Raw genomic sequence first — 15,846 nt, 5'->3', positions numbered from 1 at the left:
TCCGAGGCACCACTACACACTTGTATCGTCCAAACTCCATGCTGTTACTGAATATCTTTTGACAAAATAAACTTTATATCACCCTGATCTGGTCTTGAACCTGAGATTCCAGGATCTGCGACTTAAAGCCGTTAAAAATAATTAATTACTCTTATTACAAGCCATTGATTGTAGTGAGTTACAATGTAACGGTGTAAAAGTAAACTAAATTACGAAATAAGACTTGTGTTTTAATGTGAAAAATATATGCGCGCTATTGAATAAGGACCCGTAGTCCGTAACGACATACGTCATAACGCTCTCGTCGTTGACGTCACACCCACACAACCTCTGTTCCTTTGTGTATGCACGGCGCATTGCTATGTATTGTTAGAGTAATAAGAAATATATATTTATTTTTATAGACGGAACCATTTATTTATTTTTATTTCATGTAAGTTATTGACTATACATATTTATCGCCGTGGTAATAACCAAACGTGGTGGACATCTGACCCACTGCTGGGCTAAATTAAGAAGATTTGGGATTAATTCCATTACTCTGCTGCAATGAACGTCGATGACTATACATTTGACATTAAATCTGCTAACTAATATAAAACAGCAGCGTGGATTGACTGATTGGTCAGTGGTGACAGAAAACGTTATGAATACATTCCATATTTCGGATAAAATCTACATTTGTATCCAGCACCCCCAATCAATAAACTTTGAAAACCGTTTCCTAAAAAAATCCAACCGTGGAAAGTTTTTGTTACATACACATATCGAAAATATGCATTTCTTCTGCAAATTTAGTTTTGTCAGATTTATCTCCTCGATCGTAATCTCGGTGTTCTAATATTTGCGTTACGCTCTCGTCCCCTAATTGCACGGAAGCGCTCTTTTCATCTGTGGAGCAAAATGATTCGAGTCGACGCATATTTATTTTATCATTTAGTTACGTAAGGTGCTTTTGTACATAAAAATTTAGTACCTTTAGGAGTCCCTAAGCGTACAGTCTTACATCACCAGTTCATTCGTCTATATTCTCTATTAATATTTTAAATGTGATAGTAACTCTTTTTATCTGTCTGTCGCTGAATCGAATTTGATATGAAGCAAACTTGAAGTCCACGAAAGGACATAGGCCTTTTTTGCCTATCAACCTACCTACCTACATGACAACCAACACCATAAAACGCGAGCGAAACCGCGGGCGACTTTTAGTATACTACAAAACATTACTTGGTGGTAGGGCTTTGTGCAAGCTCGTCTGGGTAGGTACCACCCACTCACCAGTTATTCTACCGCCAAATAACAGTACTCAGTATTGTTGTGTTCCAGTTTGAAGGGTGAGTGAGCCAGTGTAACTACATGCACAAGGGACATAACATCTTAGTTCCCAAGGTTGTAGGCACATTGAAGATGTAAGGAATTTTTAATATTTCTTACAGCGTCATTGTCTATGGGTGATGATGACCACTTACCATCAGGTGGCCCAAACGCTCGTCCGCCAACCTATACCATAAAAAAAAATCAATCTTTCATCATGTTTGCAAGTCTATTCAACATACGTACGTACGTACGTAGTTATGAAAAGAAATTATGCAATATCAAACTCACTTAATAATTTCAAAATAAAAACAAACCAACTTCAAAATTAAATGGGAATAGAAGATCAGTTTCTTTCTCTGTGACGAAAGCTTTCCACAGTTGGGGCACATTGGGGCAAAGGATAACGATTCCGTGACCCATTCGATCTATGTTAATGACGGCCATTGCAAGGCTTTTGGTGGATAAAAATCGCATATTCCTTCGCAATCATTGAGTTTGGCAATCACAGCCGAATTTACATCTGACCGATAGCATAAAAGTTTCTAACCGAAATTGTCTTTCTTGAAATTTTATAATTTTTCATTAAAAACAAACAAAAACAAAGAATTGAAAAATGGGTTTTTCGCTTACATTTCTTCGTAAACTAAAAAGATAAATACTTTCTTATAAATTGTTTTTTGTCTTATATTTTATTTTTAATCCGAATGCTATCAGAAGTAATTAAAAATTACAATAATCAAAACGGAAACATGACTTCTGAATTGCATATTTTAAATAGATTTTATAAATAAAAAATACATGTACAGTTTTACTTTTACAAATTGAGTACACACACATATACAGGGGCACACATAAAAATGAATGAATACTGATTTTGATAAACCAACTTTTATTATTAAACCGCCATTAATTATAATGATCATTCAAATTTTATCCGAACTTATTAGCCTGTTTTGTATTTCAAATCCAAAAATCCAACCTTTCTCGTGTTGAGACGATGTGCTAATGATGAATGTAGCATCGGCAAATTCAATAAAACCGATTACTGCTGATTTATACAACCAATAGAAATAGCTCCGTATGGCGCCAATCGTCGCTGTAGATTCCCGCGTCAGTTAAGCCCAAGAAAGCAAGTGCATGTAAATCGGCGTGTCAAATTGACGAATATGATGATATGAGTTACAAGTTATCATGTATGTGTAAAGGTCAAATTCACATAAGAAATAAATATTAATAATTTGGGATAGTGTACTTAATTCTGATGTGATCGGTTTTACGCATTTTGATAATGCTAAATTTAAGTCATGTCGTACTATACTACCCTTGTGATTCTGTAAGAAATCACTTTTCATCTCACTCTTGAAAGGTTGACAAACGACTTAAGGTGACACGAAATTTCGATACGCGTTTTCTATAAACTTTATGATTATAGTCAATATCGTTTATCACGGTCTGACTGTACACGACCAGCTGTGAATTTCGATTTTCTCACAGAATAGCTCTACTGAACACAATTTATAATACACAGGTTGAGATTATGCGGACTGATTCTGACGGAACCACTCGACAGAAAAATTCTATAGATTATAATTACACATATCAACAGTAAAACACAATCAGTGTAATAATAGATACCAAATAGATAAGCAAATTGACAGAAAGTGGGGTAAGACTTATCAAGCGATTAAATTGATATATTGATGTATTTTAGGGTGTTGGTTGTCATGTGTTAGGCAATAAAGTAGCCTATGTGCTTTCTTGGAGTTTAAGTTTACTTCATACCAAATTTGGTCGTGAAAGACCGACAGACAGACAGTGTTACTTTCACATTTAAAATATTGAATAAATAAATATAAATATAGAAAAGTACATACGCGGATGTAAAGGTTAAAAAATATATGTAACGGAACTAAATTCATTTCGGAGTAAATTTTGTTTGTTCAAACAGATTGAGTGAAAAGAAGTTCGTAACTCGTAATAAGGATGCAACTTCATTTCGTGCTCGACTGTACCCGCAGACGCTACAAGTATTAATGACAAAAGTTGTAGATCGGTACAGTGACAGAGATAAGTGAGTTAGTTAATTTTAAAGTTGTGCGTGATGGCCTTTTGCGGGTATGCCTACTGGGTAATTCTTGCTACAGAAAATTGCAGAATTTGCACATTATAGGATTTCATTAGCTAGGTCAAGTTATACTGGTATATTTTTACTACCATAGTAATTATTTAACAATATACCGTCTACAAATATAATTTGGTACGTCTTTTTTTAATTAACATAACCTTTTTGGTACCTACCTACCAAAAAGTTTTGATATCGAGTCATAATGATAATCTTAACTAATAATTTCTCGGTTCATATGTATTAATCAAATTTTTTGTATAAGGTTACATTTACTTTAAATTGCTTTACATATTGTTTATCTGTTTTGATAAACAATATTTTTTTTATTAATTAGCGAATGCTTATCGATAGCGTATCTTACCAAATACAACACTACAGTAATTGTTTATTTACGACATCACATTACAAACTTCTTAAATTATCAGTGTTAATTTACTATATTGTCCATGTATTATATACAAAAACCTTCCTCTTGAATCACTATTAAAAAAACTTGCATTAAGATCCGTTGCGTAGTTTTAAAGATTCAAGCATACATAGGGATGTAAGGACAGAGAAAGCGACTTTGTTTTATACTATGTAGTGATATGGCATTCGAAAAGTCGAGATAATTAATCTTAACATCCCCGATACAAGGAAACAATATAATTTTACGATTTTAACGTAATATGCTTGTAAAGAGTCGAGATGGCCCAGTGGTTAGAACGCGTGCATCTTAACCGATGATTGCGGATTCAAACCCAGGCAAGCACCGCTGATTTATGTGCTTAATTTATCTTTATAATTCATCTTGTACTCAGCGGTGAATTAAAACATCGTGAGGAAACCTGCATGTGACAAATTTCATAGAAATTCTGCCGCATGTGTATTCCACCAAACCTTCTCCTCTAAGGGAGAGGAGGCCTATAGCCCAGCAGTGGGAATTTACAGGCTGTTGTTGTTGATGCTTGTAAAGTTTTCTTGATAGAGTTCGTTTGTACTTTTCTTAAACAACGCTACCTGACTATCTTACGTCGTGGTTTGGTTCTACATCAAAATTTGGAATATCTTAGTTGAAAGCTTTTAAATAAACAAACACGATGTTTTCAATATTGAAATACGTCAGAGCGATATTAATAAAACTTTTGATTAAATATTGAAATTTATTTTTTCTGTATAGCTTTTATTATTTATCTGAAAATTAACTTAAAACTTTCTTAAATTAGATACGGAGTGAGATGTTACGCTATGGCGCTATTATTTTTAAGGTAAATATTATTTTTTAGTGAAGCAAAGCTAAGCGGAATACAGCAGACAAATACTGTTTAACGGTAGATTCTCTGATGAGGGGTGGTACCTACTAAGCAGATCTGTGTCAGCCTAACGCTTGGTCAATTGAACTATTACACCAAGCTGTATTTCTTTATGTAAATCAATATTAAATTTAAACAGCTACTATTTACGTAATTGTTAATCTAAAAGTTGGTAAGAAACTTTGCGTAGGTTCTGAATAAATTTACTTAGATTCTACTTTATCAAAATAATAATAGCTTTTTTTAAACACAAAAATAAATAGTATTTTTTGTGATATAATTTATTATATGCAGGTTAACCACCCAGGCTAGCTTGCACAAAGCGCTACCTCCAAGAAATTGACTAATCATGCAACGTACAGTATGAATTTTAACAGAAAATCTTATGAAATGTAATGACAATATTTTTCAATATTCATCTCCTCAGGGGATTCAACGTAGGAAGAAGGTTTGTATCGAAGTTCATCATGAGACAAAAGTTTCTGATGTTATGCAGGTATTTCTGTAGAAGAAAAATGTAACAACAATTTACAAAATTCATTACCCAAGAGGATAAAATTGGGGATAAAAGTTTGAATGGAAGTTCACCTTTTTTCAATATTTGAAGTATGGAAATCGGTATTGAAAATTTCGTATTTTCTTAAATTAGAATCAATGAAATATGTGCTTATTCCTTTGTTTATAAGTTAAAAAGCAATGTAACAATATAGTACGACCAAACTTAGATATAGCATCGGCAAATTCAAGAAAACCGATTCCTGCTGATTTATACAACCAATAGAAAAGGCCGATCGTGCCATTCAACGCTATTCGTCGCTATAGATTCTCGCGTCAGTTCAACCCGAGAAAGCAAGCGCATGTAAATCAACGTGTCTAATGACGAATATATTAGGTCATATGATATTACAAGTTATTGCGTTTGTGTAAAAATCATATTCACGTAGGAAATAAATATTGATAATTTGGGATAGCGTACTTAATGCGGATGTGATCGGTTTTACGAATTTTGCCGATGCTACATGTGAGTTATGTCGTACTATACTTTCCTATTCCATTTGCTAGTTTTAGCATAAAAACTAAGTTTTGCTTCCGAATCAAACAAGAGAGTGCTTAATGATCGCGAGTCAAAACTACGTCAAAACATTTAAAATGTAAATTTTTCTCGACATCATTTCATAATTGAATGAATCTCGCGAAATATAAGCGAAAATACTCGAAGCTAAATTCACTTTTCGGGAATGGAGTGTTTAATTATTAACTTGAAAACGGACAGATAGGAATCCATAAATACATTTGATGGCTAATACATTAATTTGTGATGGCTTGTTTCTGACGGAAACATAAATACTAATAGACTAAAAATGTCTGTATACACACGATAAAAAATGCAAATAAATGAGTCTAAAGACTTCCAATTGTTGAAAATAAGTCCCATTTTCTTGAGGAAAAAATTGCTGAGTGAAAGCATATTGTTAAAAACTCTTTGATAAAAAGCGTCAGATATCGATATTCTGAATTCAAACCGTAGATCTGGTAAGAAATTAAACCGTCTTGCGCACCAATTTTTCCAGACGTTTTCTTTACTGTCTCATTGTCCTAAGTACACGCTCATGCACTTCAAGTAATAAGCGACTCTTCTTTGAACATAACTAGTCTCCCGGTCGCCTTAATCCGTTACTCTTAAGAAATATGTTATCCTGTTTTTCAGTCTTTTCGAATCCCGTAACCATCTTCAGACCATCGGCCTAAGTGACTTTATACAAGCCTATTTGAGAAGGTACTGTCCACTCATCGAGGTGTTTTACTAATGCTACTACTATTGTAACTAAAACTATTATCTACTACTGTTATGAACCGGGTTTTTAGCTTGTATTTAGATAAATTGTTTAGGTGTCGATCGAAGGTACATTAATGAAATTATAAATGGTAGAAGGGCTTTGTGTAAAGACCAAACTTAGGATTATTGTGTTTCGGAAACTATAGGTATCATACAGGTACTACGTCTATGGGACTTTGAAAGAATGGCCAAAACTTCTTACTAATCTGTGGCGACAGTGATGACCAGCTACCATCCGATGGTCCATTTACAAGTCCGCCAATTTATTTTATATATAAAAAAGTACCCATCACTGCGTTTTTTACGACTGATGAGACCTGACCTTATCTTTTCACGTTTTAAATAAAGCACTCATAAATATTTTACGTGTCACAACGTATAACGGTATTTTTAAATTCAAGTAGTTAGATTTATCGTCGACTTCTAAAAGCTACAAAACGTCTTCTTTTAAGTCATGAATACAAAGTACTTTCAGTAAAAACTCTAAAAATATCTTACAAAAGAATATCACTTATAGAATCCTTACTATTTGAATAATATTTGTTAAATAACAGAACAATTTACAAACAATGAAACTCTTGTATAAATAACCAAATAAAAACATAAAACGCTACTAAATTAAGTAAAAATTCGTTTCATTCAATTGAACGAATGAATGGACGCCGCTTAAAGGAAGAGAAATATTTATCAAACTTTGAACGACACGGTAAGGGTGAGGCCATGAAGAAAGCATTCTTCTTGCGATTTCATTGTTCTATTTATTCGAAATTCAAAATATTGAAAGTGAATATACAAAACGAAAGCATTGGCATATTCATCATTGTCTTATGATTATATATTATTATTATAAATTAGGTTACGTTACACGCTAGAGATAAGTGGACTGTATTTAGTTGAATAAAAGGGGGCGTTGTTATCTCAAAATCTGGGCTCTGACCTATGAAGACACTTTCTTCTTGGAAGCACTCCTTTGCTCTTCACACTCTTGAAGAGCATGGCAAAGGGTTGGGTGACGTTATAGGAGAAGTATAATAGTCCGTTACACTAGCTAATTTCGGAGTCTTGTTAATAATAGGGAGTCACCAGTTCAAGGACATTATATCTTAAGAAACAAAAGCAATATCGTAAAATCATTGATACTTAAGTTGGGTCTCCTGTTATAATTACTCGCTTTACCTAACACACAAATCCGGATGAAGTATTCATAGTTTTGCTTTATGTTTAAAATTCTCAGAAATATCGCATGAAAATCTGCCACGCGTATTGTAACAGAATAAACTACAATCCAGATTAAGAGGGAAACGGTATCTGGAACATGGATGGAATGGAACATTTCGAGAGAAAGAGTTACAAAAATTCAGTTTTATTTTTACTAAATCTTATTACAATGTTTCTTTTTTCAGGAACTTCCAATTTAAATTGACAAAAGTTGCAAGAATCCAATTAACAGTAGAAACGAACCCTACTTCCCTCGATATACTTTCAATTTTTTATTCACAGCCAAATTGAACGGGGGCCTTCGATCTTTTCAATTTCTCACAAGATCCGGAGTAATTCATTTGAATAAGGAGATATTTGAATAAAGATCCACATCTGTCTACAATGACGTCACGTCTGTAACGAATTTTCGATGAGGCGAATTTTTTGTACAATATAAAATACTTGTAACTATATTTTGACGACCTCCGTGGTCAAGGAGTCGTGTACATCGGTTTTTATAGGTACGCCACTCCGAGGCGGTTTCGATTCGATTCCCGGCTGAGTCGATGTAGAAAAAGTTAATTAGTTTTCTATGTTGTCTTGGGTAGGTGTTTGTGGTACTGTCGTTACTTCTGATTTTCCATAGCACAAGTGGTTAGCTACTTACTTTGGGTTCAGGGTAATGTATGTGATGTGGTCCAATATTTATTAATTTAGTTGCATAATGTCTTGTCAGTTTGTATATTTTATACATAGGTTTAAATACCTAAGTAAGATCGGAAGCGATGCGACAGGGTCGTATCACCTTTGTGGCGAGGACTGGGACACTACTCAGTTTACGGTAAAGACCTCGTATGGAGCCTCATATACTCATCCGAGAAGTTGAACAAGAATTATACAAGCAATTGAGCTGGTTATGCTTTACTGGGAATCGTCGTGAATAGTTCGGGTTAGGAATCTTTCCTAAGACCACCATGGTCTAAAAGAAGACGGTGGAGCAGAAACGGGAAAAGGTCGATTACTCTCGACAGAGGCGATGAAAGCATCTCAGCTCTCTCGAAAGATATGCATACGTCTTTGGAGTTGTATACGCGTGAGGTCGGTTTTGCTCTGAAGAAGACGGCAGCGAAATGGCCACATACTACTGTACGTAGTACACAGGTCACTGACCTCAACAAAATACACCCTAACGGTTTTCATTGGCAAGAATCCCACGTGACCACCTTGGCATATTTTTCTAAAGGTTGCATGAAAAATAAACGCTATTTTTATCCCTAAAGATAGCACATGTAACTTTCCCAATTGAAGATTTTTTTGTAGAAATAATAAATATTTCTATTTACCTTATTGTTATAACTTAATGAATTGATTACACTATCGTATTAATAAAGATAAATGATATATTCTACAAATTAAAGAGATAAAAAATTAAAAAGTTCAATCAAAATCTGTTTATATTCATTAATTTTTTCAGATTCTGATATGAGATTAGATAACATATGTTATCAATGGCTTGTTTGTGTAAAAAAATTAGCTTCCCTCTCGATTTCGCACGTGTCGAATCAGATTCAATATGATACGTGTATACAACAGGATAACTATACAAAAAAATATTCAATGCAATACAATTCAACATAATCGAATCAATGACTTAGTAATGCAATATTTACTAATACTGAAACTACATTTTTTGATTTAATAGATAGATAACTTCATACATGTAACAATAATTTTATTCGTATATTTTACAGAAATAGTAAATATCATTCATTTTTAAGTAATGCCAAAAAATTTACCACTTTCAATTGGTTGTGAACTCCTTCACTCTTTATTGCTAATAAATAATTATAATAGCCCTGTCAACAACATTCCAGGATCAAAAGTCAAAAGTTGATGATCCCTTGTGCCTGTAATTGGACACACTTTTCTTGTATTTCATTCACTGAAAAAACACATTTGCAACTCCCCTGGTATAACAGTTATCGGCATCTTACGATATTTGGGACTCACTGGCCACTAAGTGCCGTAATAGCCACTATAAAACCAGCAATACAGAGAGTATCTGTCTTTTTGAAGGCCGCCACGAGATCACTTTGCATACAATCCTGACACACTTAACCTTCGTATCGAAATATGCATGTTTGGTGGTAGAATAAATGGTTAGTTGGTGGTAACCACCTAAAAGATGCTGCTGATAACACCAGTGATTAAAAGGGATTCAGGTAAATCAAATAACTGAATATAAGTAAAATAGAAATGTGTATATCAATGAAGTGTCGTGATTATTTAAACAAATGACGTTTTCCAATGTTGGCAAAATAAGACATTATCAAGGTGTTATCGAGAAGTTGGTTATCAAATCTATGATCAAAAACTTATGTTTTTAAGATAAACGTGAAACACAACATCGTACGATACAGCTTAAAACACACCTGCGCATCTAAACAAAGGGAACGTGACGTAAGAGATTTCGAAAGCTGCGGCGTCACCCGCGCGATCGAATACGATAGCGTCAGCCGTTTGTAGTCGATTTGTTTGCACCAGAGTGACCGCAGCTTAACAGGAGATTAGGATTCCATACCGCGCCTTTTATGTTGAATTGCTTCATCTGTTTTCATTATTCGTGACATAATCTTAGTTTCAAAAAGAAGAACCATTCGCTATATATTTCTTCAATATAATTATTCTAGACTTTTCGTTATAAAAAAATTATTGATAGTAGACGAACTATGGAGTAACAATAACGCCAAAGTCTGAGTGGGCTTATGATGGTTCAGCCGTCCCGAATTCGATCCCGTTGCGTATACTCAAGAGTCGGTACACCGGACACCTGAATACCCACTATAAAAAACAGCGCAACGACTAATCTCATATATCCTCCACTCCAAATTAGGGCAGAATAAGGGTCTTGTTTGTGAATATGGTTTGCATTTCCCGTGCCCTAAATTACCTTCGGTCACGACTCACAGCTCACTGTCTATTTTCATTATAGAAACTATTTAATTAAATTAAATAACAACAACAACCAAAACACAATTTTCTTTAAAAATAACGGATTTTCATTCAACCTTTCATTTCCCATATAACCTCCTCAAATGCTGTAACTGTATGTATTTTAACTAACGCAAGCCTTAACAAGGATATCCATATAAGTTATATAAATAAAAACTGACATTTTCATTTATCCCCATTTGTAACCCATAAGGAATTAAATAATTAATTAATTCTAAAAAGACCTTTTTTGTACTTAACTTCATTCCAAAAAAAAAATTCTGTTAGACTCAAGTCTGAAGCTTCTTAAGCACGTTGCACGTCGTTGAGTTATTTTAAAATGCTATTAAGGAGATAGTTTAGATTTAAACTTCAGTGGAATCCTCATTTATCACTCGCAATAAGAAGACTCAGCTCCGCTTGACACCGGAAAAGTTAAACAGCTAACTGATATTGATACTGCTCAATGTATAAATCGTGGTTATATTCATAGTATTATAACTTACAGGATATTACTTTGGGTTATTTTTTTTATTAAAGGGGTAGGCAGTAGTTATTGGTCCACTGTATGGTGGTTACCGCTGTTCATAAAAATTAGCACTGTCAGAGATCTTTTAAACCATCATTGCGCAAACTTCAAACAGTAAATTGCCCACTGGGCTAAGGCCTCCTCACTCTTTTGAGGAGAAGATTTCGAACATATTCCGCCACGCTGTTCCAATGCTGTTCCAAACTCAGAAGGGCCCTACGGGATCGGATGCTACCATGACTCCTTGAATTGATAAACTGACCCATCGTTAGCCCACTTAGCCTCTGACATTAGTGTTACTCCATAGTTTGCATACTATATACTACTTTTATAACGAAAGGCCGACGAAAATCGACTACAAACGGCTGACGCTATCGTATTCGATCGCGCGGGTGACGCCGCAGCTTTCGAAATCTCTTACGTCACGTTCCCTTTGTTTAGATGCGCAGGTGTGTTTTAAGCTGTATCGTACGATGTTTTGTATCACGTTTATCTTAAAAACATAAGTTTTTGATCATAGATTTGATAACCAACTTCTCGATAACACCTTGATAATGTCTTATTTTGCCAACATTGGTTTAAATAATCACGTCACTTTTCTGATATACACATCTCGATTTTACTTATATTCAGTTATTTGATTTATCTGAATCCCTTTTAATCACTGGTGTTATCAGCAGCATCTTTTAGGTGGTTACCACCAACTAACCATTTATTCTACCACCAAACATGCATATTTCGATACGAAGGTTAAGTGTGCCAGGGTTGTATGCAAAGCGATCTCGTGGCTGCCTTCAAAGAGAGAGATGCTCTCTGTATTGCTGGTTTTAATGTCGTTATTACGGAACTCAGTAGCCAATGAGTCCCACATATCGTAAGAAACCGATAACTAACATACCAGGGGAGTTGTAAACGCGTTTTTCTATAGAATAAATGTAAAAAAACCCCGTAATTTTTTTTTTTAAAAGTACAATTTTATCTCGATGACAGGCGTACAAAGTATAAGATTCCGATTGCATATTCCACGATACACGGCTAGTCGTGTATATAGGAATTGGTTTAATAATATGAGACAACTTTATAATATTCTATTTTTAAAATTAAAAATAAAAAAACGGTTATTATAATAACTTTTCTAAATTTAACTGGACAGTAATGTCACATCAACAAATAACGGACCAAATTGATTCATTTTAATCGTATTTTCGTATCTTTATCGCGCTTTAAAAATACGGGTAATATTTTTATACCCTGTCTGAGATATGAAAGCACGTACGGAACTATCAGAAAAGATCCGTGACCTCATCTCATAACATACATTTGCAGTCGTGAATGATCTCAAACTCGAAATAGTACCTAGAGCACATTTTTACTTAGTTCCCAAGATTCGTGGCGCATTGGCAATGTAAGATAGGGTTGATGTTTCTTGCAGTGCCAATGTCTATTGGCACTGGTGACACCTGACGAATCAATTTGAAATTTATAAAATTGGCCATGCCATATATCCCAATGTGCTCAAAAATTTTAAAATGAAGACACGTGTTAACCTTAAACAAATCTAAATAAATGTTATTTTATTTCTTTATTCAAGTAGGCTTTTACAAGCACTTTTGAATCGTCATTTTACAATTAAGTAAAGCCATTCTATCTAAAAAAGATTATGGATACAATATTACAAGTAAGCGATTTCATGACAATCCATTATAATCTAACACGGATGCGAGCATCCAAAAACAAAATAAAAAACAGTCATAAAAATGTAAACAAAATTAAAGTAATCTATCGACAATCTCAAATTCTACGAGTATCTATTCTTTTCTTTCGTAACTGAAAAAATACAGACGAATTGATAACCTCCTCCTTTTTGAAGTCGGTTGAAAACATGACATTTGGCATTAAAAAATCTTTTAAAAACGGTCACATCAGTTTGGGGTCAAATGAGTAACTTGCAGTTTACAATAAAATTATTAAAATCCTTTTTCATCGGTTTCGAAATTCCTAAAAAATTCCTAAAAAAACGCCAGAAAAGAATTCTAAATTTGAAAAATATAATATTTAACCAACAAATCAATCAGTATCAATCACATTATAATTACGTCAAGACAATTATTGTTATGAAATTTATGATACAGATAAAATAAATACTATTTGATAGATTAAAATAATAGAAAAACGTTTGATTAACATTTGACGTAATTATAGAAAACAACAACACTAATGGGGAATCACGTATCAAAATTGGCTATAAATTAATAGAAACAACGATTGATAGTTGTTTGATGTTTATCTACAGTCCAGTCTTATTGAATAATAAATGCTAATTTAATTGGATATTATTAATTTTCTTAGCGTGTAACCGATGATTGCTGGTTCAAACCCAGGCAATCACCACTGAATATTCATGTGCTTAATGTATGTTTATAATTCATTTCGTGCTCGGTGTGTGGCTTCATATGTGGCTTATTTCACAGAAATTCTGCCACGTATGTATTCTACCAACCCGCATCGGAGAAGGGTGGTGGTGGATATGCTCCAAACCTTCTCGTCTAAGGTAGAGGAGGTCTTAGCCCAGCAGTGAGAAATTTAGAGGTTGTTTTTGTGTTACAACAAAAACAACCTCTAAATTTCTCACTGTGCCTTGGAAATTTCGAGTCAGTGTGAAGCGATGTCGTTTATATGATGAAAGACATGCGCATTTTAGAAGGATAAAAATCTCCCGAATTGCCACGACCCGTTTTTATATTCTACTGAAGGTAATTTCAACAAAAGGTCTCTTTGCTCAAAGATAACAGAGCACGTGAGTGAGATCCCACAACAAAGCTGTCATCTGCAAATCTCAGCGTCTGGTATTGGGAGGTACTTTTTTTCTACTATATTTCAGTATATTCCAAATAATAAGCTAAATCTAAACAAATCGCCTTCTTTCTTATATGATCAAATGGGATGGCTTTTACTAATAAATAAAAGCATTTGTAGGTAATTTATTTAATTATTTATTTTATTTGATACTTCAAAAATGTCGACACTGATTATAAAATTATTAACAAAAGTATATTACGACACAATTTAGATGTAGCATCGGCAAAATTCGTAAAATCGAACACATCCGAATTAAGTACGCTATTAGTTAGGGAGGCGAATAGGAGAATTTTCGGTAATACTCGAGCGTGGCAGTTTAAGATATGAGAGATACCTTAGACCTAATAGAACAACCTTGTAAAGTATTAGCTCTATATGTAGTGACGCGCGCCTAGGATAGACGATCAGATTAGTAAAATAAAAAGGATAGTCTGAAATACTCGAGCGCGTCAGATTAAGATATTGGGGGTTGATTTTAGTGTTTTAAGACTAAATTTAACTAATCTGACGATAAGTCCTTGACGCCGCCGAGTTATAGGGTCACGAACTTGTAAAAAAAAAACGTTAATCCGGCATTCTCGAGCGCGATTTTTATTTTTTTTATTTTGAAGAATATAATCTAAAACTTACTAAAAATACAAAATCTGCCGGTTTCCGCATGACCGGAAGTGTGGAGGAGCCATTTCGTCTTCCGAAAAACGCGTTGCGGCATATAAATCGCGAATGATACAATTTGCAAAAAAAGAAGTTTAAATAAACAAAAAGGTAATTTTATTTTACACAAAAAAGGTCTCTTTACATTTTTGTCCAAAGTAAAAACTTTTTGACTTGAAGCATCATGAAAACTCAAACTCCCGGTTTTTTGAGTATATCTCGAAAACTGAGGGCGTTAAATAAAAAGTGATATGAAATAACGATGATTAAATTATGTGACTTTTATTATATGACAATTTTTTTTTTCTAAAGCTTCTCGATAATTTTCGTGAACTCGGAATAAATAAAATTTTAACAAAAAGAAAAACCGACTTCAAACAAAACACTATTTTAAAACAAATGAATATGCACGAAAAAGTAATAAAAATAATTGCGTATTCAACATAGTTTTTAGAGTCTTCCTAAGTTAAATGAAATGAAAAATATTAGACTACTTAAAAGTCGATTAACGATTATACCATGTAGTTATAGTTATTGGTATATTTGGAGCCGGTGTCAGCCACGGTGCCCTTGCCCCAACAATCAAAAGAAAGAAGCGATACGAGCCCCTTGATTGATCCAGTATATTATTGTGTAAAAGGTAATTTGTAAAAAACATATTTGTCAAAGTATTCTCGTATTGTTTTTTGATAGATATACTGTAGGGTTTTATTGGCTGACACCGACTCCAAATATAACAATAATTATAACTACATGATATAATCGTTAATCGACTTTTAAGTAGTCTAATATTTTTCATTTCATTTAACTTAGGAAGACTCTAAAAAATATGTTGAATACGTGTTCCACGGACCCCACGGGAAGCACTACCTTTCAAACAAAAAAAAAATTATCAAAATCGGTCCACCCAGTGAAAAGTTATGAGGTAACAAACATAAAAAAAAAAAAAAAAAAAAAAAATACAGACGAATTGATAACCTCCTCCTTTTGGAAGTCGGTTGAAAAGTTACGCGTATCTGTATACAAAAGTATTATTAACATG

The 15,846-nt window shown here is 33.8% G+C and overlaps 1 protein-coding gene across 1 annotated transcript in view; it reads left to right on the top strand.

The window, feature by feature from the left end:
- LOC124531873 (gamma-aminobutyric acid type B receptor subunit 2) overlaps window positions 1-15,846 on the top strand; it is a 164,324-nt gene that overhangs the window by 48,100 nt on the left and 100,378 nt on the right. The window lies entirely within an intron of this gene.

The sequence above is a fragment of the Vanessa cardui genome, chromosome 8 (assembly GCF_905220365.1).
Source record: "Vanessa cardui chromosome 8, ilVanCard2.1, whole genome shotgun sequence".
Lineage (NCBI taxonomy): Eukaryota > Metazoa > Arthropoda > Insecta > Lepidoptera > Nymphalidae > Vanessa > Vanessa cardui.
This window is presented reverse-complemented; position numbering and strand designations above follow the sequence as displayed.